This window comes from Hibiscus syriacus, unplaced genomic scaffold (assembly GCF_006381635.1).
Source record: "Hibiscus syriacus cultivar Baekdansim isolate YM2019G1 unplaced genomic scaffold, ASM638163v2 tig00112988_pilon, whole genome shotgun sequence".
NCBI classification, from domain to species: domain Eukaryota; kingdom Viridiplantae; phylum Streptophyta; class Magnoliopsida; order Malvales; family Malvaceae; genus Hibiscus; species Hibiscus syriacus.
In genome coordinates, this window is record NW_024063432.1 from 867,570 (window position 1) to 891,512 (window position 23,943).

At 34.7% G+C, this 23,943-nt stretch overlaps 1 long non-coding RNA gene across 1 annotated transcript; it reads right to left on the reverse strand.

Moving 5' to 3' along the window:
* Positions 1 to 268: 268 nt before the first annotated feature.
* LOC120185061 lies at positions 269 to 16,198 on the reverse strand. The gene is made up of 3 exons (XR_005522090.1): positions 16,116 to 16,198; positions 10,530 to 10,533; positions 269 to 414 (listed from the first exon to the last, which is right to left on the reverse strand). It is a non-coding gene; the product is annotated as an uncharacterized LOC120185061 (long non-coding RNA).
* Between the last annotated feature and the right edge of the window lie 7,745 nt (positions 16,199 to 23,943).

Consider the following 23,943-nt stretch of genomic DNA (forward strand, 5'->3'; position numbering starts at 1 on the left):
TGAAACAAGGCCAAAAGTTTGAATTTTTTAAAAGGTGACAACTAAAATTCGTGTCTTGATTAAAACTAAGAAAATAGCTGGCGACTGTGGGGCATTACTTAAGCCAGAAACGGAAGAGAGTTGGCAAAGGACAAAGAGAAGGCACTGAGTCAAGAAGACTGTAAATGGGTTAAGGAAGAAGATATGTAGCTGAAAACCAAGAGGTGATTTTGGGAGAATGAAGGGGCAGTATGAAGGAAGCCTTGGGTGAGGTTGTGAGGTTAAGAAGATTTATGTTTGGGGTTTTAAGTATACCTTTGTATTTAACTGAAAAATACTAACTTGATATTAGAAAATCTACATATCATAAATAGAATGCTTGATTAGGATAGCGAGCTACTTGAATTTGTTATTAGGATATTCAAGCTCAGTTAACTCGATAGTTTCTAATAGGCTAAATTATAAAGGGAAAACTACCAGGATTCCTAGAAATAAACCAAAAGTAATGGTCCCTAATTTCCTTTTTTTTTTAAGTTTATAGTCAGACCCACTGTCGCAACCGTCTTTCGCTTGGGCCCCGGAATTAGGCTTCGACTTGAAAATGTGGATTGGAGTCGCCACCGATCATTTATTTTAAAATAAATGGGTTGATCGGATACCCTATGTCTGACCTGATTTGCGTTTTACCAGAAATGTGTTGGGTTCGGGAGTCGGTTACGGTCAAGGAAGGATTAGCACCCTTGAACCGCCCTTTCGGTACCAATTAATTTACCGGTTGTCTTAGTTGCGAAAATTCAAATTTAAATTAGGATTTAAAACATTCAATTCAAATTACCTACCTTTGATCGATTGAAATTATTACTGAAAAAAGTCAAAAATATGTTAGATGGTAAAATAAAAGAAATATCGAAAAATTAAAAAGAAAAAAAATAAATAAATAAATAACAATAAATATGTTAAGAGTGAAAAAAAAAAATAAAATAAAAATAAAATGAATAAAATCATTTAGTCTCAAGAAATAAAAAAATAAAATATATATATATATATATAAATATTAAAAGAAATAAGGAAAAGAAATACTAAAGTTAATATATATATATATATATACATATCATGCACGTAATTCAAGATGGGATATGGCTGGTAAAGAAATCCTAATACAGGTGTAGGTGTACTGCCCTATGCACAATATATTAACATAAAAAATGAGAATAGACATGTGTATTACAATTTACAAATGGTAAAATAAATCCTGCAGACACTAAAATAAACGAAATAATAAGTTCTAAAAGGTAAGTGTAAATTGAATAGATTGTGAAATTACTCGATCAAAATAAATAGAGATAATTCGGTCTAAAAAGTAAAAAAGCATAAGGACGAAAATATAATACAGATGAAATAAAAGGCTCAAAGTAGTATGAAAGTAACCCAAAATAGAACCAAAATGCAATTAAAAACTAGAATGGCTTCATACACAAATGACCCCTGCATTAATACCTGTGCACATACAAGACACCAAAATAATTTTAAAGTGCTCATTTCTTTCTCTTAGTAAAGAAAACAGAGAGGAAGAAACATTTCACCGGGAAAGGGAGGAAGGGAGGACCATCACCCCCTGATAGTCTCTGGTGGTCATTTGGTGCCAAAATAAAAGTGAAGGTCCGTCTTAACACTAGTAGCTCGGATCTGGTATTGGTTTTGCGAGATATGGCCTTCAACTCCACGAAAAAATCAAATATCGTTCAAGTTTCCACTGTTCTGATCTGGTTATTTCGCCGTTGTATCGTTTCTGTTATGAGGTATGTTGTTCTCCTCGGGCTTCTCCTTTAGTTGACCGTTCGGTTTTATCGCCTGGCCACCGGAGCTACCGTCGCTGAAAATCCGAAGGTAAGCTCTCTCTTGTTTTCAAAATTTTTTATTCTTTTCGAACGTCCCCTTCACCCAAATCTCTATTTTTTGCTACCAGTTGCTTGTGTGTGCTCTTGTGATTTCCAGTATTTTTGTGTGTATTTCCGTATCTTTAATCCCCCCATACAGTATGTATTACATTGTATTTATAGTGTTAAAAGAAAATATATTTTTAGACTCCTAATCTCACTAGAAATCTAATGCGTGTTGTTTATTGTTTGTTGATGATGACTGAGATCCTTGAGCCGGAAGACGCGGGCTGTTGTGGGTGAGAAACGTACGGCTGTGGGAACTTCGAATGGGTGAAAACGGCGCTGCCAGGAGGTGTGTAGCTAGGGTTCTGGAAACTTGTGGGATGCTCACGTATGTTGGGTCATATGGGACTTGGGTATGGTGTGTTGGACCATATGTGATTTTAGGCCTGTAAAATGTGAAACATAAGTAAAAAATAAATAAATAATAATATATGTTTATTGCGCATAAATGGATGAAATAGAGGGTGTCTACAGCTGCCCCTCTTTGCTTATTATCGTATAACGAAAATGGAGCAAAGATTAATAGACACAAGTTTCATCCATATCGAATGTCCCCTATCGTAGAGATGAAAGCCGATGTTGAAACTGGCTTGTCAATCACGAAACGACTCTCTCGTCGTGAGGTTGGGTCAAAACTGGAAAATTTTGAGCACGAAATCCTTCGTCACGAAGTTGAAAACGAGCTCAAAGCTTTTGACAAGTGGCCTCTGAATCATCTTCTGGTTCAAGGTACTTCGTTGTGAATGTGACCCTTGACCTGAAGACTGTGGTGTTATGGTGCTACAGATGACTCCTTCGTCGCGAAGTTGGATCAATCTGTTTGTGAAGTTGGTATTGTATATGGCTCATTCATCGTGAACTTGAGCCTGAGAATTGGATATCCCCCGTCGTGAGGTTGAAATCCAATGCAAGCTGCGTTGTTTTGAGACCAATATCCTCCGCTGTGAAGTTGAAATTGGCTCTGAAATTGAGAAGTTGTTTGTTGACAGCCAGCGGCCCCTTCGTTGTGAAGTTGAACTTGTGCTGTCTCGAGTCCAATATCCTTCGCTGTGAAGTTGAAATTGGATCCGAAATTGGGAAATTGTTTGTTGACAACCAGCGGTCCCTTCGTCGTGAAGTTGAACTTGCGTTGTCTGGAGTCCAATATCCTTCGTTGTGAAGTTAAAATTGGCTCTGAAATTGAGAAGTTGTTTGTTGACAACCAGCGGTCCCTTCGTCGTGAAGTTGAACTTGTGTTGTCTGGAGTCCAATATCCTTCGCTGTGAAGTTGAAATTGGCTCTGAAATTGAGAAGTCGTTTGTTGACAACCAGCGGTCCCTTCGTCGTGAAGTTGAACTTGCGTTGTCTGGAGTCCAATATCCTTCGCTGTGAAGTTGAAATTGGCTCTGAAATTGGGAAGTTGTTTGTTGACAACCAGCGGTCCCTTCGTCGTAAAGTTGAACTTGCGTTGTCTTGAGTGGCACGATATCCCCCGTCGTGGAGTTGAAATCGCGGATGGCCCCTTCGTCGTGAAGTTGAGCCTTGACTTGAATATCCTTCGCCGTGAAGTTGAAATCCAAGTATTGTATGTTGTGGGTAGACACGATTCCCTTCGCCGTGAAGTTGAAATCGTGGAGACCTCTTTACTTTGAAGTTTGGCTCCGAGTTAGATATCCTCCGTCGTGGAAGTTGAAATCTACTCTCGAGCAAATTGTGTTGTTTCAAGAGAAACTGTCTCAAGGGAGATAAAACTTAGTTCAAAAAGAAACTGTCTCAAGGGAGACGAACTTTGTTTCAAGGGAAACTATCTTAAGAGAGACAAAATTCATTTCAAGGGAAATGTTTTCAATGTTTATGTTTTAAGAGAAACTGTCTCAAGGGAGACAAAATTTTGTTTCAAGGGAAACTATCTCAAGAGAGACAAAATTCATTTCAAGGGAAATGTTTTCGATGTTTATGTTTCAAGAGAAACTGTCTCAAGGGAGACAAAATTTTGTTTCAAGAAAAACTGTCTCAAGAGAGACAAAACTTAGTTCCAAAAGAAACTGTCTCAAGGGAGACAAAATGTGTTTTAAGAAAAACAATCTTGAGTGAAATAAATCTTCTTTCGAGTGAAATGAAATGCCTTATTTATGGTGAGAACGGTCTCAAGCGAGACAAATCTTGTTTTAAGAAAAAGAAAAAAAATCTCAAGTGAGATAAATTAAATGAGATTGTCTCAAGCGAGACAAAATTTATATTGGAAATAAATATCGATCTTTCAATCTGTCGAAGTTGGTTGAAGTGTAGCTTCTTGCTGCCGAGTCAAGCAACCAACATCAATCTTTAAAGGTGTTTTTGAATCGAGTATCCTTCGTCTTGAAGTCGAAACTTGATTCTAAAAGCTGCAAAGATTATGTATGTGGAAAAATGATAAATATGATGCCCTAAAATGTATGCATAAGATGCATGTAACATGAATTGGTCATATTTTATCTCCTGGAAAAAGGTCTATTAATTCGAATTAGGATGTTGAATCCCCAAAGATGCCCCAAATGTTCCTCATTTCTTGTTTCAACATTGATTCTGAGCATGAGTTTTGTGTCTAAGAGTCACATGTCATTTCCCAAGATCCACTCTAGAGAGACTGTCTTGTTTGAAAAAAAATGTTTTTCTTTCTCTTTTATTTTCAAAGTTCTGAAAATATTAATTAAAAGAGTTTGAAAAAATGTTTAATCAAAAGTTTTGAAAATATTGCTCTTTTCCCGGTTTTACAATTGAGATGAATCATAAAACTAAAGTTCATTGGATATCAAAGAATTAATTATAATGTTAATCCTTCAATAAATTATAGCCATTTGACAAGTGCCAAGATCAAAGCTATGGTCAAGTAAAGAAAGGATAAAAAAGTATCAGGTTATTGTGTTTGGTCAAATGTTTGGCATTTTTGTTCATTTGATGCTCAAAGGATTGATGGGGTAGCTTGCATGCTCCTCTGCTGGAAGTGTCCCCTGACTCCCAACCTTTGTTGTCACACTCGGATTGTGCGATGCCTTATCAAGGAATTTATGTGATCGCCTCAGTTGCACAATTTTTATATTCGAGCCGCCTTTTCAGGTTTTAAACTCGAACCCTCCTTTGGTTTCAAGTCGTTATTCAGGATTTACGTCTTGAACCCCCCTTTGTTATTTTTTTCACCATGTATTAATTACATTGTTTTTTTTTGCAAACAACGATTAATCCTGATGGGCGGGATGAAATCTGAAGATAGTCTCTTCTGTTTAGAAATCCATGTATGATTAGAAGAGACTTTTAAGGCACGTAATGTAGGCCATGGCTCATGGTTATGAAAGAAAAGGATAAATAGGCCCAAACAAGTGTTTCAGGGTGTTGAACCAAGGATCAATTCATTCTGATGCCTTCAATCCTGTCTTGCTCAATTTGGATATGCTCATATGTGTTTCTCTGGATTTTCTCTGGATGTTCCATGATCTTCGAGTGAAGTGATTCAGAGATTCGGGAATGATTGTGCATAATCAATCTCATAGTTTGAAGCTTGATGTGCCATTTGTCTTTAGGGAATCTTTGCATGTGCTTTTTGTCCCTTTTTCTTTTTGATTTTTTCTCTTTTTTCCTTTTGTTCTTGTTTCTCTTTCTCTTTTTCTTTGTTTTTTTTTTGCTTTTTTGCTTCTTTTCTTTTTTGTTCTTGATTGGATCTTCGCGCTTGCCATTTGGTCCACCTTTTGGTGTCTCCTTTTGATTGATGTCTTCACTCATGTGAGCAGATTTCTTCCACCTTGCCCCCCAATGTGAAGGGTGATCCTTGGTTAGGGTTGAATCAGAAGAAAAATACTACAGGCTCAAAAGGGGACACAAGGGATATATATTTTCTCCTGTTGTAAAGGGATAAAGAAAGAAAGCCGTTCATCATTTCATATATGGAAGTCCTCACAGAAGAGGTATCCCCAGGGGGATAGATTTTCAGGATTAATTTCATTCACATGAAAACAGTGTAGTTAATGCGTGATAGAATTATTTCGAATGAATTGTTTTTTTGCTCCTTGCTCCCAACATATCTCAATGTTCAGGCTCCCGGCGAGATGCCCCAAATTGTGTCTTAGAAGAAAGCTCATGTTCAAATGAACAACTCAATGCCTTGGGTATTAAAATGTTAATTTTGAGTCTAAAAAGACAATGGTGTGACTTTATTTGACTCAAAGAAAGGTATGGGTGTATCAAAAAGATAAAGACAATGTTCAAGAATTTCAAAGGGAAGTTATGTCAAAATTTGGTCTTTTTGGTAATGATCAAGGTATTTCATTTTGGGGTTTGAGACATGATAAGAAAGGTCTAATCTTGTCATATGTCAAAAATCTATAATTCTTGAAGAGTTAAAAGAATCCTTAATTCATTTAATATTCGAAGAACTAAAGATTAAAATTTGTTCAATTGCTCCACCTTAGAAAGTAGCATAAATTCAATCGTTTAAAAGATTAAGCAAACATGAAATATTAGTGACGTGTTCAAACAAAACAATCCTCTAAGTGCAAATGGTATATGCCATGCCCCCTTCTTCGGCTGTCAATGCCCCTGAATCCATCAGGTTTTGGATATTGCGCTTCAGCGCCTTATAGTTCTCAGAGGAATGTTTGGAGCATCCTATGTGGCAATTACAAATAGCTTCAACATTGTAGCCCTTAGGATATGTGGACTTTTTTCTCAGATCATCTTGGCAGGTTTAGTCGTACAACCAACTGATTGGGCTCATTCGTTGTGATAGTTTTTTTATGATGTTACAATCTTGCTTCCATGTGGTGTCATGTGGTTAAAACCACTTCATCGAATTCTCCATGAAGAGATTTCATGTTTATGAAAATACTTAAAAAATGAAATGTATATACAAAATGCAAAAATGCATGAAATATTCGAGGCATTGATCCAAAAACATGTATGTTATTGTAAATAACCTTTATTGGGACAAAAGTGTTTTATCTTTTAAGAGACAATAAACATATTTAAAGGTACATCCGGACTAAATCCTCTAGGCCCGGAACCGGTTGACTAGTCATTTGCCTCCGTCTTTCACCGGTTGAATAACCTGTCGAACCGCTCCGACCTCTCTGGATGAACCATGAAAATGTTGAGTTTTTTTGTATTGGTTCCCAAAAAGTGTCGAATGACTTCATCTCTGGCTTTCATCCTTTGCTGAATCGGAAATTCCATTGAAATCTTCCATCAAAGGGATTATTTGAAGTTCATTTGCTTGTTTCTTGAATTTTTCGACAGTGACTTGCCATCTTGTTCTTGTTGTCTTTGAATGGACTCTCGAGGTCAGTAACATTTTTCTCGTCTTGCCCCTGCCACCTTGGTCAACCCATTTTTGAAAAGTTAACTTTTGATGTACTTGATTGTGGGCACCATGAATGTGACACATAGTTGTCTTGCAAATTGTCCTCATTTTCTTTCTCTTGCCGGACCCCTGCGTTCTTATCTCTTGTATTACAACCCCTTTGTCCATTAATACAGATTATTCATGTTTTAACAAACAAGTTTTTGGTGGATCAACACCTCTTTTAAATGATGCAAATAATGAAAACAAAATAAAAGAGAACAAAAGTAAAACAGAGTTAGTGAGATAAATCAAAACAATAATAAAAACGAAAAATCCTACCCCACATGATATCTACCCCCCATGCTTTAATTCTACCCGGACATGATCTCTATCCCGCATGCTAATTTCACACAAATCCTAACCGCATATTTGTCTAGTTCGCATGCTTTGAACAGAAAGTAAAGCAGGAAATAATTCCGGCATCCTAGGGTTTGAAATGAGGTTTTGAGGTGGGCTCTAACTCCTTGTAGTCTCCCGAGTTAGGTTCTAAAAAAACGGTACCCGAGTTCTTCTTGCTGGTGCCTCCTTAGGCTTACCAGACCCTTAGTCCTAAACTCATCACAGGCTTGTGTGGACTAAGTTAAACTCGAGAGGAAACACTCCCTTATGCCCATACAGAGAATAAATTCACACGAAGACATAAGGTATATGAATCCCGAAGGCTACTTGCTAGGCCCGCACGGTGAATAAATTCACACGAAGGCGTCGCTTTCACCCCCACTTAAATAGGGTTTGGAGCTCGGGTATAGAGCCTTTAGATGAACAACAAGTTTGGGAGTCTGAAATCATTAGAAAACTGTTAGTACAACTATTTACTCGAAAAAAATAATCAAAGATAAATAATAAGAATCGAAGAATTAAATTAAAATTTAAACTTATAATTTTCTCTTAAAAAGACAACCAAAAATTAATTCGGCCTGACTCACTTACCTGTCCCCAGCGGAGTCGCCAAGCTGTCGTAACCGTCTTTCGCTTGGGCCCCGGAATTGGGCTTCGACTTGAAAATGTGGATTGGAGTCGCCACCGATCATTTATTTTAAAATAAATGGGTTGATCGGATACCCTATGTCTGACCTGATTTGCGTTTTACCAGAAATGTGTTGGGTTCGGGAGTCGATTACGGTCAAGGAAGGATTAGCACCCTTGAACCGCCCTTTCGGTACCAATTAATTTACCGGTTGTCTTAGTTGCGAAAATTCAAATTTAAATTAGGATTTAAAACATTCAATTCAAATTACCTACCTTTGATCGATTGAAATTATTACTGAAAAAAGTCAAAAATATGTTAGATGGTAAAATAAAAGAAATATCGAAAAATTAAAAAGAAAAAAATAAATAAATAAATAAATAACAATAAATATGTTAAGAGTGAAAAAAATAAAAAAAATAAAAATAAAATGAATAAAATCATTTAGTCTCAAGAAATAAAAAAATAAATTATATATATATATATAATATTAAAAGAAATAAGGAAAAGAAATACTAAAGTTAATATATATATATATACATATCATGCACGTAATTCAAGATGGGATATGGCTGGTAAAGAATCCTAATACAGGTGTAGGTTACTGCCCTATGCACAATATATTAACATAAAAATGAGAATAGACATGTGTATTACAATTTACAAATGGTAAAATAAATCCTGCAGACACTAAAATAAACGAAATAATAAGTTCTAAAAGGTAAGTGTAAATTGAATAGATTGTGAAATTACTCGATCAAAATAAATAGAGATAATTCGGTCTAAAAAGTAAAAAGCATAAGGACGAAAATATAATACAGATGAAATAAAGGCTCAAAGTAGTATGAAAGTAACCCAAAATAGAACCAAAATGCAATTAAAAACTAGAATGGCTTCATACACAAATGACCCCTGCATTAATACCTGTGCACATACAAGACACCAAAATAATTTTAAAGTGCTCATTTCTTTCTCTTAGTAAAGAAAACAGAGAGGAAGAAACATTTCACCGGGAAAGGGAGGAAGGGAGGACCATCACCCCCTGATAGTCTCTGGTGGTCATTTGGTGCCAAAATAAAAGTGAAGGTCCGTCTTAACACTAGTAGCTCGGATCTGGTATTGGTTTTGCGAGATATGGCCTTCAACTCCACGAAAAAATCAAATATCGTTCAAGTTTCCACTGTTCCGATCTGGTTATTTCGCCGTTGTATCGTTTTTGTTATGAGGTATGTTGTTCTCCTCGGGCTTCTCCTTCAGTTGACCGTTCGGTTTTATCGCCTGGCCACCGGAGCTACCGTCGCTGAAAATCCGAAGGTAAGCTCTCTCTTGTTTTCAAAATTTTTTATTCTTTTCGAACATCCCCTTCACCCAAATCTCTGTTTTTTGCTACCAGTTGCTTGTGTGTGCTCTCGTGATTTCCAGTATTTTTGTATGTATTTCCGTATCTTTAATCCCCCCATACAGTATGTATTACATTGTATTTATAGTGTTAAAAGAAAAATATATTTTTAGACTCCTAATCTCACTAGAAATCGAATGCGTGTTGTTTATTGTTTGTTGATGATGACTGAGATCCTTGAGCCGGAAGACGCGGGCTGTTGTGGGTGAGAAACGTACGGCTGTGGGAACTTCGAATGGGTGAAAACGGCGCTGCCAGGAGGTGTGTAGCTAGGGTTCTGGAAACTTGTGGGATGCTCACGTATGTTGGGTCACATGGGACTTGGGTATGGTGTGTTGGACCATATGTGATTTTAGGCCTGTAAAATGTGAAACATAAGTAAAAAATAAATAAATAATAATGTATGTTTATTACGCATAAATGGATGAAATAGAGGGTGTCTACACCCACCTCTCATGCAACCCCCTAAATTTACACCGGTTTCATGAATAAATGGAACCAATGAAACACCGAATGACTTTGCTGCAAAAAGGATATCATGCAGTTTTTATTAACCAATCATACATCTGCAGCTTCCCCTTGAAAATCACTTTAACATGAGACAATGGAGCAAGATAAAAATGCATGGAAGAGATGGATAATTGGTTGAAACCTTTCTAAAAATACCTGCACAACGACTGGTTTTATAATGCTAAAACAGATTTTCTTTTAGCATATACTGATGATTTATAAATAAGAATGGAACCCTTTGATATCCTTTAAAGAATATTTCAAAAAGCTACAAATTAATCCCAGAGAAGTGGGATAACAAACAGCAGAACTACTACAAGTCTACAACCTGACCATCAGATAATAGGAGTTATAATGGAGTTATAATAATTTACATATGACCTTGCTAACAGATTATAGAAGTTCACATATGATCATGCTAACGGGTTAAAATAGTTAATGACCTTAATGAAAATAAAATTCCTAAATTAGAAATATTATGTAGGATTATGTGAATATTCTTTTAGTAGTTATAATTCCTAACTTTAAGGGATTGTATCTTTCCCTAGAATTAGTTACTTTTCTAGTTTAAGAGTTTCCTAAGTTAAGATTACAGTTTGTGTATAAATAAGTAACAAATCCCACAAGATAAAGATAAGTTTTTACAGTGAATTACTCGACTTTTAACATGGTATTAGAACTGTTTTAAGCTTATTTCTGGGTCCTGTAAATCTCGGTTTAGCAACTTTTTACTTTCCCTAAACCCTTCCCTTAAGTGTGTATTGTTAGCCCAACAAAAAACATGGTTAAGGTGGTCGATACCAACAGTTCTGAAACTGTTCAAGGAGGCACAATGAGTGAAGGAAGTTATTCTATCCCGGTGGGTGATTTGCAAAATATACAAGTGCCTATAGGTTGAATGAAAAAAACTACCTCAAATGGTCTCAGCTAGTTCATACATTCCTAAAGGGTAGAGGTAAGTTGAGCCATTTTCTTGGAACTGGACCTAAGGAGAGAGATCCTAGGTTTGATTCTTGGGATGAACAAGATTCATTAGTCTTGTCCTGGTTATTGAATTCAATGGTGTCAGAGATCAGTGATACTTGCATGTTTCTTAATACTGCCCAAGAAATATGGGAAGTTGTAAAACAAACGTACTCAAAAGTTAAAGATGCTGCCCAGATTTATGAAATCAAGAGCAAGATTTCATCCACCAAGCAGGGAAGTAGATCAATTACCGAGTACTCTAATCTATTGGAAAATCTTTGGCAGGAGATGGATCACTACCGGTGTATCCAAATGAGGTGTAGTGAAGATGCAGCAGCCATAAAGAGTTTTGTTGAAAAAGATAGAATTTATGATTTTCTTGTTGGACTAAATATTGAATTCGATGTAGTGAGAGTCCACATTCTTGGAAAAGAAGAACTACCCTCACTAAATGATGCTATTGCAATCATTCGTGCTGAGAAAGGAAGAAGATGAGTAATGATTGAAAGCAATCAATCAAGTGGAGAGTTCAGCCTTAATCATTAAAGTTGTAACCAAGAGGAAAGTTGGTTTGGAACAAAATATCACTAAAGAAAATAAACTAAAAGCAAACAAAAATAGTGAATAGGGACTCTCTATGGTTTACCTACTGCAAGAAACCTCGCCACACAAAAGAGAAGTGTTGGAGACTTCATGGAAAGCCACAAACAACAAGTAAAAAAATTTTAAGAAAAAGAAGGATCATCAAAGGGACAAGGAATAAAATATACAACCAAACACTTGGTTAAGGACTATCAAGAACAACATGTTGAGTTCAATAAAGAAGAAATAGAGAAACTGAAGAACTTGCTCAGATCACTACAAAACACCCACTCTACAAGTACATGTTATCTGGTTTTCTTTAGTATATCCTCTTCTCAGGACTCTAATACCTCGGATTTACCTACCCAAAGCTCTTGGGTAATTGACTCAGGAACTACAAACCATATGACCAATTCTTTACTCAGATTTATCACTTATACACCCTGTCCTAGCAACAAAAAAATAACAGTTGCAAATGGTAAAATGATAATATTTACTGGCCAAAGAGATATTGTTATAAGCAAGACCCTTACACTAAAAAATGTATTTCACGTACCAAAATTGTTTACTAATCTTCTATCTATCCAGAAAATTACCAAGGACACTAATTGCAGTGTTCTTTTTCATTCAGTTCAGTGTATTTTTCAAGAACAATGAACGAAGAAGATGATTGGACGTGCTATGGAAGTAAATGGCCTATATTACCTTGAAGACCCCGGTGGACAAGTCAGTGGCCTGAACTCCCCACCTTTTTTGCTTTTATCAGAATCCAAAAACAATAAGGACCAGATATGGCTTCATCATCTCCGCGTTGGTCACCCATCCTTTAAAATTATAAAACTTATGTTTCCCTCTTTGTTCAAATCCTTAAATATTTGAAGAATTCCATTGTGACATATGTGAACTTGTAAAACATAAAAGAACTTTTCCAACAAGTAAAAAAAGTGTCCAATCCTTTTACCCTTATTCACAGTGATGTTTGGGGACCATCCACTATTCCAAATATAATTGAGGCATGATGGTTTGTCTCATTCATAGATGATTGTACGCGAGTGTCATGGATATTTTTTCTATAACACAAATCGGATGTAACCTCTCCTTTAAAACCTTTTATACCATGATTAAGACTCAGTTTGGGGTAGACATAAAAAGGTTTCGATCAGACAATGCTAAAGACTATTTCAACCAAGTCCTATCACCTTATTTCCAAGAAAAAGGCATCATACACGAGTCCTCTTGTGTGAATACCCCTCAACAGAATTATATGACAGAAAGAAAGAATAGACATATCCTTGCCATAACAAGAAACCTTTTATTTAAAAAAATATCCCTAAATAATATTGGAGGAAGGTGTGTTAACCGCCACCTATATGATCAATAAACTATCCACTAAAGTCCTTGAATCTCATAGTCCTATTCAAATCCTAACCAATTTCTTCCCAAATTTCAGCCCCTCTTAACCTTAAACCTAAAATATTTGTTTGTGTTACCTTTGTCCTTATACACTTCTAAAATAGGGGCAAGCTTGATCCAAGAGCATTAAAATGTATCTTTGTTGGTTACCCTTCCCCTCAAAAGGGGTATAATTGTTATCATCCACCTATAAGAAAACACTTTGTTTCGGTTGATGTTACTTTTGTAGAATAAGAAATCTATTTTACTCGCCCTTATCTTCAAGGGGAGAGATTTCATTTAGGGAAGATAAGAACAGAGATTATTTCCTACTTCAGCTTCTCATTGACTTTCCTACACCAGCCCAGTAGTCTAATTCTGTCTTTCAGCCTATCCAACCTATCCAACAACCGGGTTTTGATCAACAGACTGTTTTTGACCATTCTAGCACCTTACAATATAAGCCTAACAACCCTCATCAAAAACCTCAGGACACTACTCGTCCTCTGTCGGTCTATTCGAGGAAGAAGGCACCAGTCCAGGTCCAATTATCTTATTCTTCTCCTATACAAAACGAGGTAACTACCGAATCTATCTCTTATCTAAATGTCACTGAAAAATCTGATTGTGTTTCTGATCACAGGGATTTTGATTTTCCTATTGCAATTAGAAAATGAAAAATAACTTGTACCACAAAAAAACCTTCATTACCTATTTATGTCTTACAAGAACCTATCTAGCAATCACAAGGCCTTCATTACTAGCCTAAATACCATTGACATTCCTAAAAAATGTTTCTGAGGCATTATAAAATGAGAATTAGTAGAATTCCATGCAAGCTGAAATGGAAGCACTTGAGAAGAACAAAACATGAGACTTGGTTAATCTACCAAAAGAGAAGAAACAAAGGGGTGTAGATGGGTGTTTACATTAAAATACAAATCAGACGGTTCTTTAGAGATGTACAAAGCAAGGTTGGTGGCTAAAGGATACTCTCAAACTTATAGGATAGACTACCCTGAGACATTTGCTCATTTCGTAAAGATGAACACTGTGAGAATTTTATTATCATTAGTTGCTAATCAAGGATGGAAATTATAGCAGTATGATATTAAGAATGCATTTTTGTATGGGGATCTTGAGAAGGAAGTCTACATGAACATCCCACATGAATTTGGTCCAAGTAATGGGTAATCAGTGTGCAGATTAAAAGAAGGCCCTGTACGGGCTGAAGCAGTCCCCGAGGGCCTGGTTTGGGAGATTTACCAAAGTGATGCAGAGATTGGGCTACAAACAAAGTCAAGGGGATCATACTTTATTTGTGAAACATTCCTCTTCAGGGGGAGTTACTGCTTTACTAGTTTATGTACATGATATCATAGTTACAGGAGATGATTTAAAAGGGATTGATGACTTAAAGAAGTCTTTGGTGAATGAATTCTAAGTAAAAAATCTTGGAAGGCTAAAGTGGCACATTTACAGCAAGGAATCATCATATCCCAACAGAAATACACCCTAGATTTGTTGGCAGAAATTGGAAAACTAGGATGCATACTGGCAAAAATTCCAATAGAAGTTAATTACAAACTCGGAGATTCGATAGAGGATGTAGCAGTTGATAGAAGCTCATATCAGAGACTTGTGGAAAGACTGATTTACTTATCACACACCAGACCTGACATTACTTATGCAGTTGGAGTTGTGAGCCAATTTATGCACAATCCTAAATAATCACACCTAAGGGCAGTAACTCAAATCCTACAGTATTTAAAGAGTACACCAATCATAGGAATTATGTATAAAATAAAGAAAAATTGAATTTGGAAGCCTACACTAATGCTGACTATGTAGGGTCCATGGTTGATAGAATATCAACTTCAGGATATTGCACCTTTCTTGGAGGAAATTTAGTGACATTGAGAAGCGAAAAAATAGAATGTGGTGGCTAGATCTAATGCAGAAGCTGAGTTTAGAGCAATGACACTTGGGATTTGTGAATTATTGTGGCTTAAGATTATTCTGGAAGATTTAAAAATTAAATGGGAAGGACCAATGAAGTTGTATTGTGATATTAAATCAGCAATCAATATTGCTCATAATCCAGTTCAACATGACAGGACAAAACATGTTAAAGCGGATAAACATTTCATAAAGTAAAAAATTGACAATGGACTAATTTGTACTCCCTATGTGTCCACTGGAGATTAAGTTGTAGATGTACTTACCAAAGGACTACCTGGGAAGTATTTTCAGAAGTTAGCAAGCAAGCTGAAGATGGAGAACATCCATTCCCAGCTTGAGGGGGAGTGTCAGAAAATAGATTCCTAAATTAGAAATATTATGTAGGATTATGTGAATATTCTTTTAGTAGTTTAAATCCCTAACTTTAAGGGATTGTATCTTTCCCTATAATTAGTTACTTTTCTAGTTTAAGAGTTTCCTAAGTTAATATTACAGTCTGTGTATAATTATGTAACAAATCCTATAGGATAAAGATAAGTTTTTACAATGAATTACTCGACTTTGAATACCTAAGAATGATGTTGTCCAAATGATTATTGTCACAAATTATAGTAGAATCATAGGTAAAGATAAATATGATGTAACCTTGGGATTTATAAATGTTGAGCCTATGATATTTTGATCCCACTTTTGAAGAACAAATCATTTTTGAAAGTGATTAATGGATTTCTTATATTATCCGATTTAAAGGGATAATTATTTGTAATGATATCTTAACCGCTTTCATAGCATCGTGAATAACTTATATCATATACAATATGACATATTGAAATAATGCTTGATTTGTTATGATGTGTGAAGTTATATGTTGTTTACTGGCTATTTAAAGATACAAATTGGTGAGAAGCTATGAGATATGGCTTGAGAGATTGTTTTATTATTGAGCCCTTATATCTATTTAAAGTCTATAAATTAGTGGGAAGTTACGAGATCCAATTTGGAATATTGGATATTGTTTTGGTATTGAGCCATTACTAGCTACTCAAAGATCTTTTAAAATGTAACAAGACTTGAACATTGTATTTCGTTTGTCTGTTTCTCTTGGAGACTTTAAATTGGGATATATTAGCACATTAATGTGGATGTGAGTTTTATCTTCTTGTATATACTTGAGTTGTCTCCCTAAACCAATTCATTTGAAAATTTTAAATTTATGCAATGCATCGATACTATATAAGGCATTACATACATTATGGCAAACCCTACTAACTCCACAACATGAGAACTCTCTGCAACAAGCATACCACTTTATACTGAGGAGAATTCTTCAACATAAAATTATTACCTAGATCCCGGTATAACTTGTTCACCAATTCTAAACCTTCCAAAATTTTCCAATTAAAAACCTCCTTAATTTATCCTTCTATATATAACAGGACTTCTAATTTGTATTAATGTCACATTCAAGAATATTGGATGCAATGCAAAAAACTATTGGTCCAAAACCGCTAAACAAATATGTTGTCTAGTAGGGATCTAAACGTGCACTACCCGTGCTTAAATGTTCAAACCAAAATTTGACATCCACAAAGTAATATCATTACCTCAGTTGGAGATATTCCAAATGAAATGTTGCGAAAACAATCCATATTTGGCCGTTGAGCTCCATGAAAATGGCCAATATCCCATTCGTAACCTAAATTCAAGGAATCACAACATCTTCAAACTTTAATAGGACAATAATTTGAAAGCAATCTATAAGTGTCTATAGTGAAGAATACTTTCTAATTATTATCCAAAAATATTGGCCTTGTATTTCTTTTTTCTTATTGCACTTTAGACATCACAATTTTTTTGATAGAAAAGATGGCCTCGTTAAAAAAACCCCTTCATAACCGTCAAGCTACAAAGGTAGATCAACGGACATTGGAAAGAGGAAAAGAGTTCCATAAATTTTATTACTAAAAACCAGATACAACAAGAGTACAAAATACCAAAATACATCAAAACATCACCTACCATCGAACAACAAAACAACCCAATACATAACAACTAACCAATCCCTAAAGTTTGCAACCTTGTCTAAACTATCCAATCCCCAATTTAACAAACTCGTCTGCCTTATAGTTGGCAACTCTCTTAATATGCCTAATGATCATACTCCTATTTGACACAATATTAACAATGACTTTCACCAATGTCTTAAACAAAGGAGTACAAGAAACTGGATTATTGACCCACTCTAAGGCAACTAAACAATCAGACTCTAAAATTAGTCTTCCCCTTGATGCCTACTCCAATTCAAAAAATAGATGCAAACCCCTCTTAATAATCAACAGTTCTGCCAAAATTGGAGGGCCAGATCCAACTTTCTCAGAAAACGAATCCAACATTACACCCTTTTTATCCCGAAGCAAACCACTTATGTTACCATTCTTCCAATGACTATCATAGCACCATCCACGTTTACCTTTAGAAAACCTGATAGAGAAAGACACCAGCCTTCACAAACAGAATAAACCTTTTTTGAACACTGGTAGGAATCTGCTATTGAAAGATCACCCACTAAATTGTCCAAAAGGGTTGAATAATTTTGAAACTTTGAAGAAAACCATGTTGCTACTCTATATTTTACCAGGAAAAAAGTTGAACTCGATCAAGTTCCCTTTATTAAAAATAATTTTGTTTCTTTTCTTCCAAACTGACCACAAGATTGCTCCAGGGATAAAGGTACATATGGACAAATTTGGGACCAAACCAGGCCGAGAGTAAATTAGTTGGACTTTCGGGGACAACAAAAGAGATAATCCATATACTCATAAAATTTGTCCAAAGACCCCAAGATACATTGCAAGAAACAAAAAGATGAGAAACATATTTTGGATAAGCGCCACACAAGGGACAAAATTGATCCTCAATCCCCAATACACCACGATTAACTAATTCGACTTTTACTGACACCTTTTTGTGAGCCACACGAAAGACTCCACCCGAGGAGAGGCAACCCCAAGCCACACATATTATGACCATAAAAAATTAACTTCAGACCTATCAAACATAAACCTCATACACGATTTCACAGAGAAACAACCATCTCCCTGCTAAGACCAAACATAACTATCATCAATCAACTCCGAGGAGTGAAACTTGCATAACAACAAAAAAAAATTGAAGCCACTGCTCCATCTTCCAATCTGTCAAGTTCCTCCTCATCTGGATATCCCCAAATCTAGCCATAAGAGCTTCTTATCCTAAAGTCAACAATTCCTCCCTTCTTTTTTAGTCGAGAGGATAAATAATCTTGGAAATTGATTTTTCAGGGGCACTCCATCTAACCATGCATCATACCAAAACGAAATTGATTCACCATTACCGACCCTAATATGAGTATTGCCCTTAAAACAAACACCAAAATCATCACATGAAAAATAGTTATTAATTATCACTTTCCATATCCAAAAAACGCTAGACGAAATCAATTTATCAACCACAAAGGATTTCAAGTCAAGATTGTTGACATAACATATAATCTTTTTCCACATCGACTCTTTCTCAGAAACAAACTTGCACATGCACTTCCCCAAAAGAGCTCTATTCATAAGATCCAATTTTGTTATTCCCAAACCGCCCAATTCATTCAATCTCCAAACCAAAGCCTACATTACCCAATGAATACTTTTCTTGTCATTCGACCCCCCATAAGAAACCAACCATAATAGTGTTTAGCTTCTTTAGCAAACATGAAGGAATTCTAAATAAAGACATAAAGTATATTAAGAAGGAGTTTAACACAAACTTAATCAACAGAACCCTTCTTGCTAAATATAGGATCGCCATCTTCTAACCCGTTAACTTCTTTTGAAATCTCTAAATTACAGGATCCCAAATCAATGTCGAATTTCTTTTTTCCCCAAGAGAAAGCCCTAAGTAATCTGCCGAAAACGATCCAACCGAGCAACCCAATGAACAAGCCCAATCATTAATAATATCAGCATCCATATTGATTCTATAAATCTTGCCCTTTGTCATATTCAATTGCAGACCAACCATCAATTCAAAGACCGATAAGACCCGACTAATGTTCCTCAGTTCCCCAAAAGAAGCATTACAAAAAATAATTAAGTCGTCAGCAAATTGCAAGTGTGAAAGTATTAGAGAGTACCCCTGACCACCAATCTCAAACCCCCTAAACAACCCAACATTTACAGCTTTAGTTAACAAAAGGTTCAATAGCTCACCTATAATATTGAAAAGTAAAGGTAACAGAGAACACCCCTGGCAAAGCCCTTTCGAAATCTTTAATTCTTATGTGGGAGACCCATTAACTAAAACGAAAATGAATGCCAATGATAGACATAACTCAATCCACGATAATCATCTCATACCAAAGCCCATAATATTCATAATTTTTAGAAAAATTCCCCAATCCACTGAATCATACGCTTTCTTGAAATCCACCTTAAAAACGACACCCTTCAACCCCTTCTTCCTCCATAATTCAATGGCCTCATTGGCAATAAACAAACAGTCCATGATCTACCTCCCTTGTGTGAAAGCGAATTGAGATGGATCGATAATCCCATCCATACAAGAGGGTAACCTTCTTGATAATACCTTTGACAGAATTTTATAAAGCCCCCTCAAAGATCATGACATTCCCAACCGCTCCAACAACCCTCGTCACGTTTTATGAATTAACCGTGCTATAAAACAACCTCTCGACAATGGAAAAGAATGAGGAAACATGTTTCAGCCAGAAATCATCACATGCAAACAAAAACGAAAACAAAAATAAGAAATATCCTTGTATTTTCATTTTTTTTATATTTGTAGCCTTTTTCTCGATCAGTTATATAAACCCGAGAAAGATATTGTAAAAGGATCCTTTTTTCGAGCATTAATACACAAGATTTTCAAAGGTAACCTTTCTTTTCACTTTAGTATAAACAAAAATAAGGGGGGAAATAAAGGCCAAGACCCTTTTTTACCTGAGATAGTCGAACCTCTTCTGAAGGTCAATGACACCCAGGTGAGGCTCCATCACTGAGGACTGACAGATTTTATTTTTGGGGTGGTTTACATGTTAGATTTAAGGGTTCATTTGCGTGAGTTTTCAAAACGTTGCTAGGTTTCGTCTGAGACTAAAAACAGATGAGTATGGGAAAGATTTAGAGGCGTTTAGGTTTTTTTTAGGAAGTTTGAGGTTTAGTTTTGAGTAGATGAGTTTTAATTTAGGGTTTTAAACACGTCGAGATTATTTTTGGGATGACGTTTGGGTTTCTCGGGCACCACGTGTGGTGGCGGGTGAAGAAGAGAAAAGAAGAAATTGGGAAGAGAAAATGAGAGTTAAGAGAACTCTCAAATCCAAAACGGCTGAAATGATTTAGGTTAAGTCAACCAAATTATAATTAAGCTTATATATTAGGTTTTTTGGGGTTATTTAATTTTAGGTCATCGTAGCTTTAGGTTTAATCACGTATAGGTCTCCCAGTTTACCCTTTTTTTACAAGTTAGTCACCTGTAGGGATTGTTTTCAAATTTACCTTTTTTTATTTGTCATCGTAGTGTTATTTTTCAGTTTTACGCTTCAGTTTTAATTTTTTTGGGTTATTTTCGTTTAAGTCATTCATATTTATACGCGTGCATTTAAATTCATGCTTTAATTCTTGATTTACTTGTTTAATTTCGGTTGTGTTTTAATTTAGTCACTAGTTAAAATTGTACATTTAATTCGGATTTAATTCTTAATTGATTCATTAAATTTTCAATTCGGTCCTCCAAGTGTTTGTTTAGCCAAATAATCTTAGAATTAATTTATAATTTCTGGTTAGCTTGTGAATAAGTAGTTAGTTTTTTTACACAAAAATTTAATATATTTATTTTATTATACATGTTTTTATCTTGAATCTATTGCTTCCATTTATTATCTTTTATGGTTTATCTTTAGATTAAGTACTCTCCTTATTTAATAAGTTAGGATCGAGATTCATTTTAGGGCTTACTTTCACCTTAGTTTTAATTAGGGGAAGATTTGATTTTGGTTTTTCGTTTTAAGATACTCAATTGCCCAAATCGATTATTCGTATCAATAAATGGACAATCTATCAAGTTAATAATTTGAGCTTTAGTTTAGATTTAGTCCCTTGAGTTTAGACTTCTCATTTTTTGGTCCCTAAACCTTTAATTAAATTTCCCAATTGACATAAATGATTAAGTTATTAACTAGAGCCCTCGCTATAGGGTTAATTTTCACTTTAGTCCTTTAGCTTTTAATTAATCATGTATTGGATAAATAAATTAGGATTAATTAGTGCCTTAATCTTAGATTATTCACAATTTAGTCATTTAGATCTTTAATTAGATAATCTTTTGACATAATTGATAAGGTTAATAAATAGAACCTCCACTTTAGGTTTAATTTCATCTTAGTCCCTTAATTTAGGAAATAATTTGATTTGACTTTCACATTTAGATTCCCGATTGTTCAAATTGATCATTCAATTCAATAATTGGTTAAAATCAATTAGGGATAATATTAGAGACTTTATTTTAGGTTTAGTCCTCTAGGTTCTTTAATTTCCATAATTTGATACTTTAGATTGGGAGAGCCTTTAATGAGCTCACTTAGAATAATTAGGCCTTAACATGTTAATTGATTGTATCCGCTTTTAAATATAAGGCATTGTTCACTTATTAGGGAGTCAATAATATATCTCTCGCGATCATGCTCAGGGGGTGACTACTAGTGATTCTCGAAGTAGGTCAACATCCTTTTCAAAACCGTATCATAATTTCTCAATTCCTAAGGCAATGTTCGTTTATAGGTACAATAATTGATCTTCTGCATTCGTGCTAGGAGGTGAATATTATTAGCCTTAATAAATGAATACCCTCTTTTAAATTTTCATCCATAATGATTTCTAAATTAAATAAAGTCTCGAACTCAAAATTTCTAAATTTTAAATATATGGTAATCGACTATGTACTAATTTATGGGCGTTGTGAGGGTGCTAACCATTCCCCACGCGTAACCGACTCTTGAAAATATTTTCTATTTTCGTAGAACCAAAACTTGGTATTTTGATTAAAAATAAATAAATAAAATGTTTTATTAAATTACCTGTTTTGGATGGTTTTCCAATCGTACCTTAAAATGATTGATGACGATTCTCAACATTTCAGTAAATCATTTCAAAAACCCCATCGTTGCAAGTAGTCGACTTTTCCCTCGAAGGTCCGGTTGCGACAAGTTGTTTGCAAGCTACTCAACTCATTAATCACCCCTTATTCCTTTGTAAGGCTTGGACATAAACATAAAAAATGTTTTGAATTGTTGATCTTTACGAGTAGACATACTTATAAAATTCTAAGTAAAAACATACTATTAATTGAAAATATAAAAAATTTAAAATATATAATAATTGAAATATTTTAAAGATCAACTGCTCCTAGTCATCCTCTCATCAATTCATCCTTGGTAGGATTATAAACGAGTCGAATTGAGTTTGAGTATTCCTGAGTTTGACTTGTCTCAAAAAGTTTATATCTTAGATGGACTCGTCTTGAAAGCTCGATAACTTAAAATTGTCAAGCTCGATGCTAGACTCAAACTCGAAATCTGGAAAAACTTGAATTCAAAATATTCTTAAACTTAAATCGAAATCAAGCTCGATTCAAACTCGAACTTAAACTCAAGTATGGAACTTAAGTACATTAATATTAAAGGTAAACTAAGCATTTAGTATATAAACTATCAATTTTGGTCCGTTTTAGTACCTAAACTTTCATTTTTTTTTAAAAAAACTTAACGCTAAATATTGAACGGGTATACTAAAATGAAACAAAAATTAAAGTTTTTAACAACAAGGTACTAAGTAACTAACAAAAAATAAACTTTATGTATGAGTTAAAAAATTGAAAATTTAGATACTAAAAGGATCAAACTAATAGTTTAAGTATTAAACGCATAATTTACCTAATATTAATACTAATTTAATTTAGGAACTAGAATTTAATTATTACAATGATGTGTTCCAGTTCTTTTGCCAGCGATATGGAAATGGCGTAGTCGAGAAGCCGCGTGCCCTGTCGCTTCACGCGCCACCCGTTTCCTTCCCAATCACACCTGCTTGATCATTGTTTAATAAAGGTAAAGTACACAAGTAATATTTAAGGGTAAATGACACGTTTATTTCAAAACTATTACTTTTGTTCTATTTTGGTATTCAAATTTTATTTTATTTCAAAATTATACCTAATATTTTGTTTATATTTTGGTTTGATACGTTTTTAACAAGGATGTTGATATGTCACCATAAGGTAATAACACGTCATCATTGAATTTTTTTAAAATATTATATTAGCAGTTATGTTAATTTTTTTAACGGTAGGGTACCCGTGACAGATATATATGTATATGCAAGACCAAACTATTTTAAATATCATCTCTTTCACGCGTCTAATTCTATCTTGATTTTGTGTTATTTTGGATTCCACTTACAAAATTTTAACACCTCATATCACGAGATATGGTTCGAGGGTCGAGTTTCGAGCTACATAAGATTTTGTGATATAAGAAAATTACATGTATTTGTGCTTTTTATAATTTCCGTATTTATAATGGATTATTTTTTCGCTTATTCATGAAGATAGACAAAATTGAACCATGTTAATTCTCGTATCTCGTAGTATATATCCTTATGTTGATATTATTTCTTTATCGCTTACAAATTTTAAACATAATATTTTATTAAATTATTTTATATTCATATAACTTTTATGCAATGCCTATCGATGAGTTTTATTAAAATTATGATATTAAATTAAATTGTATTTTCATCTTATGTTATTAAATTAAATTAAATTAATATTTATTTGATTGATTCTCTGTTTA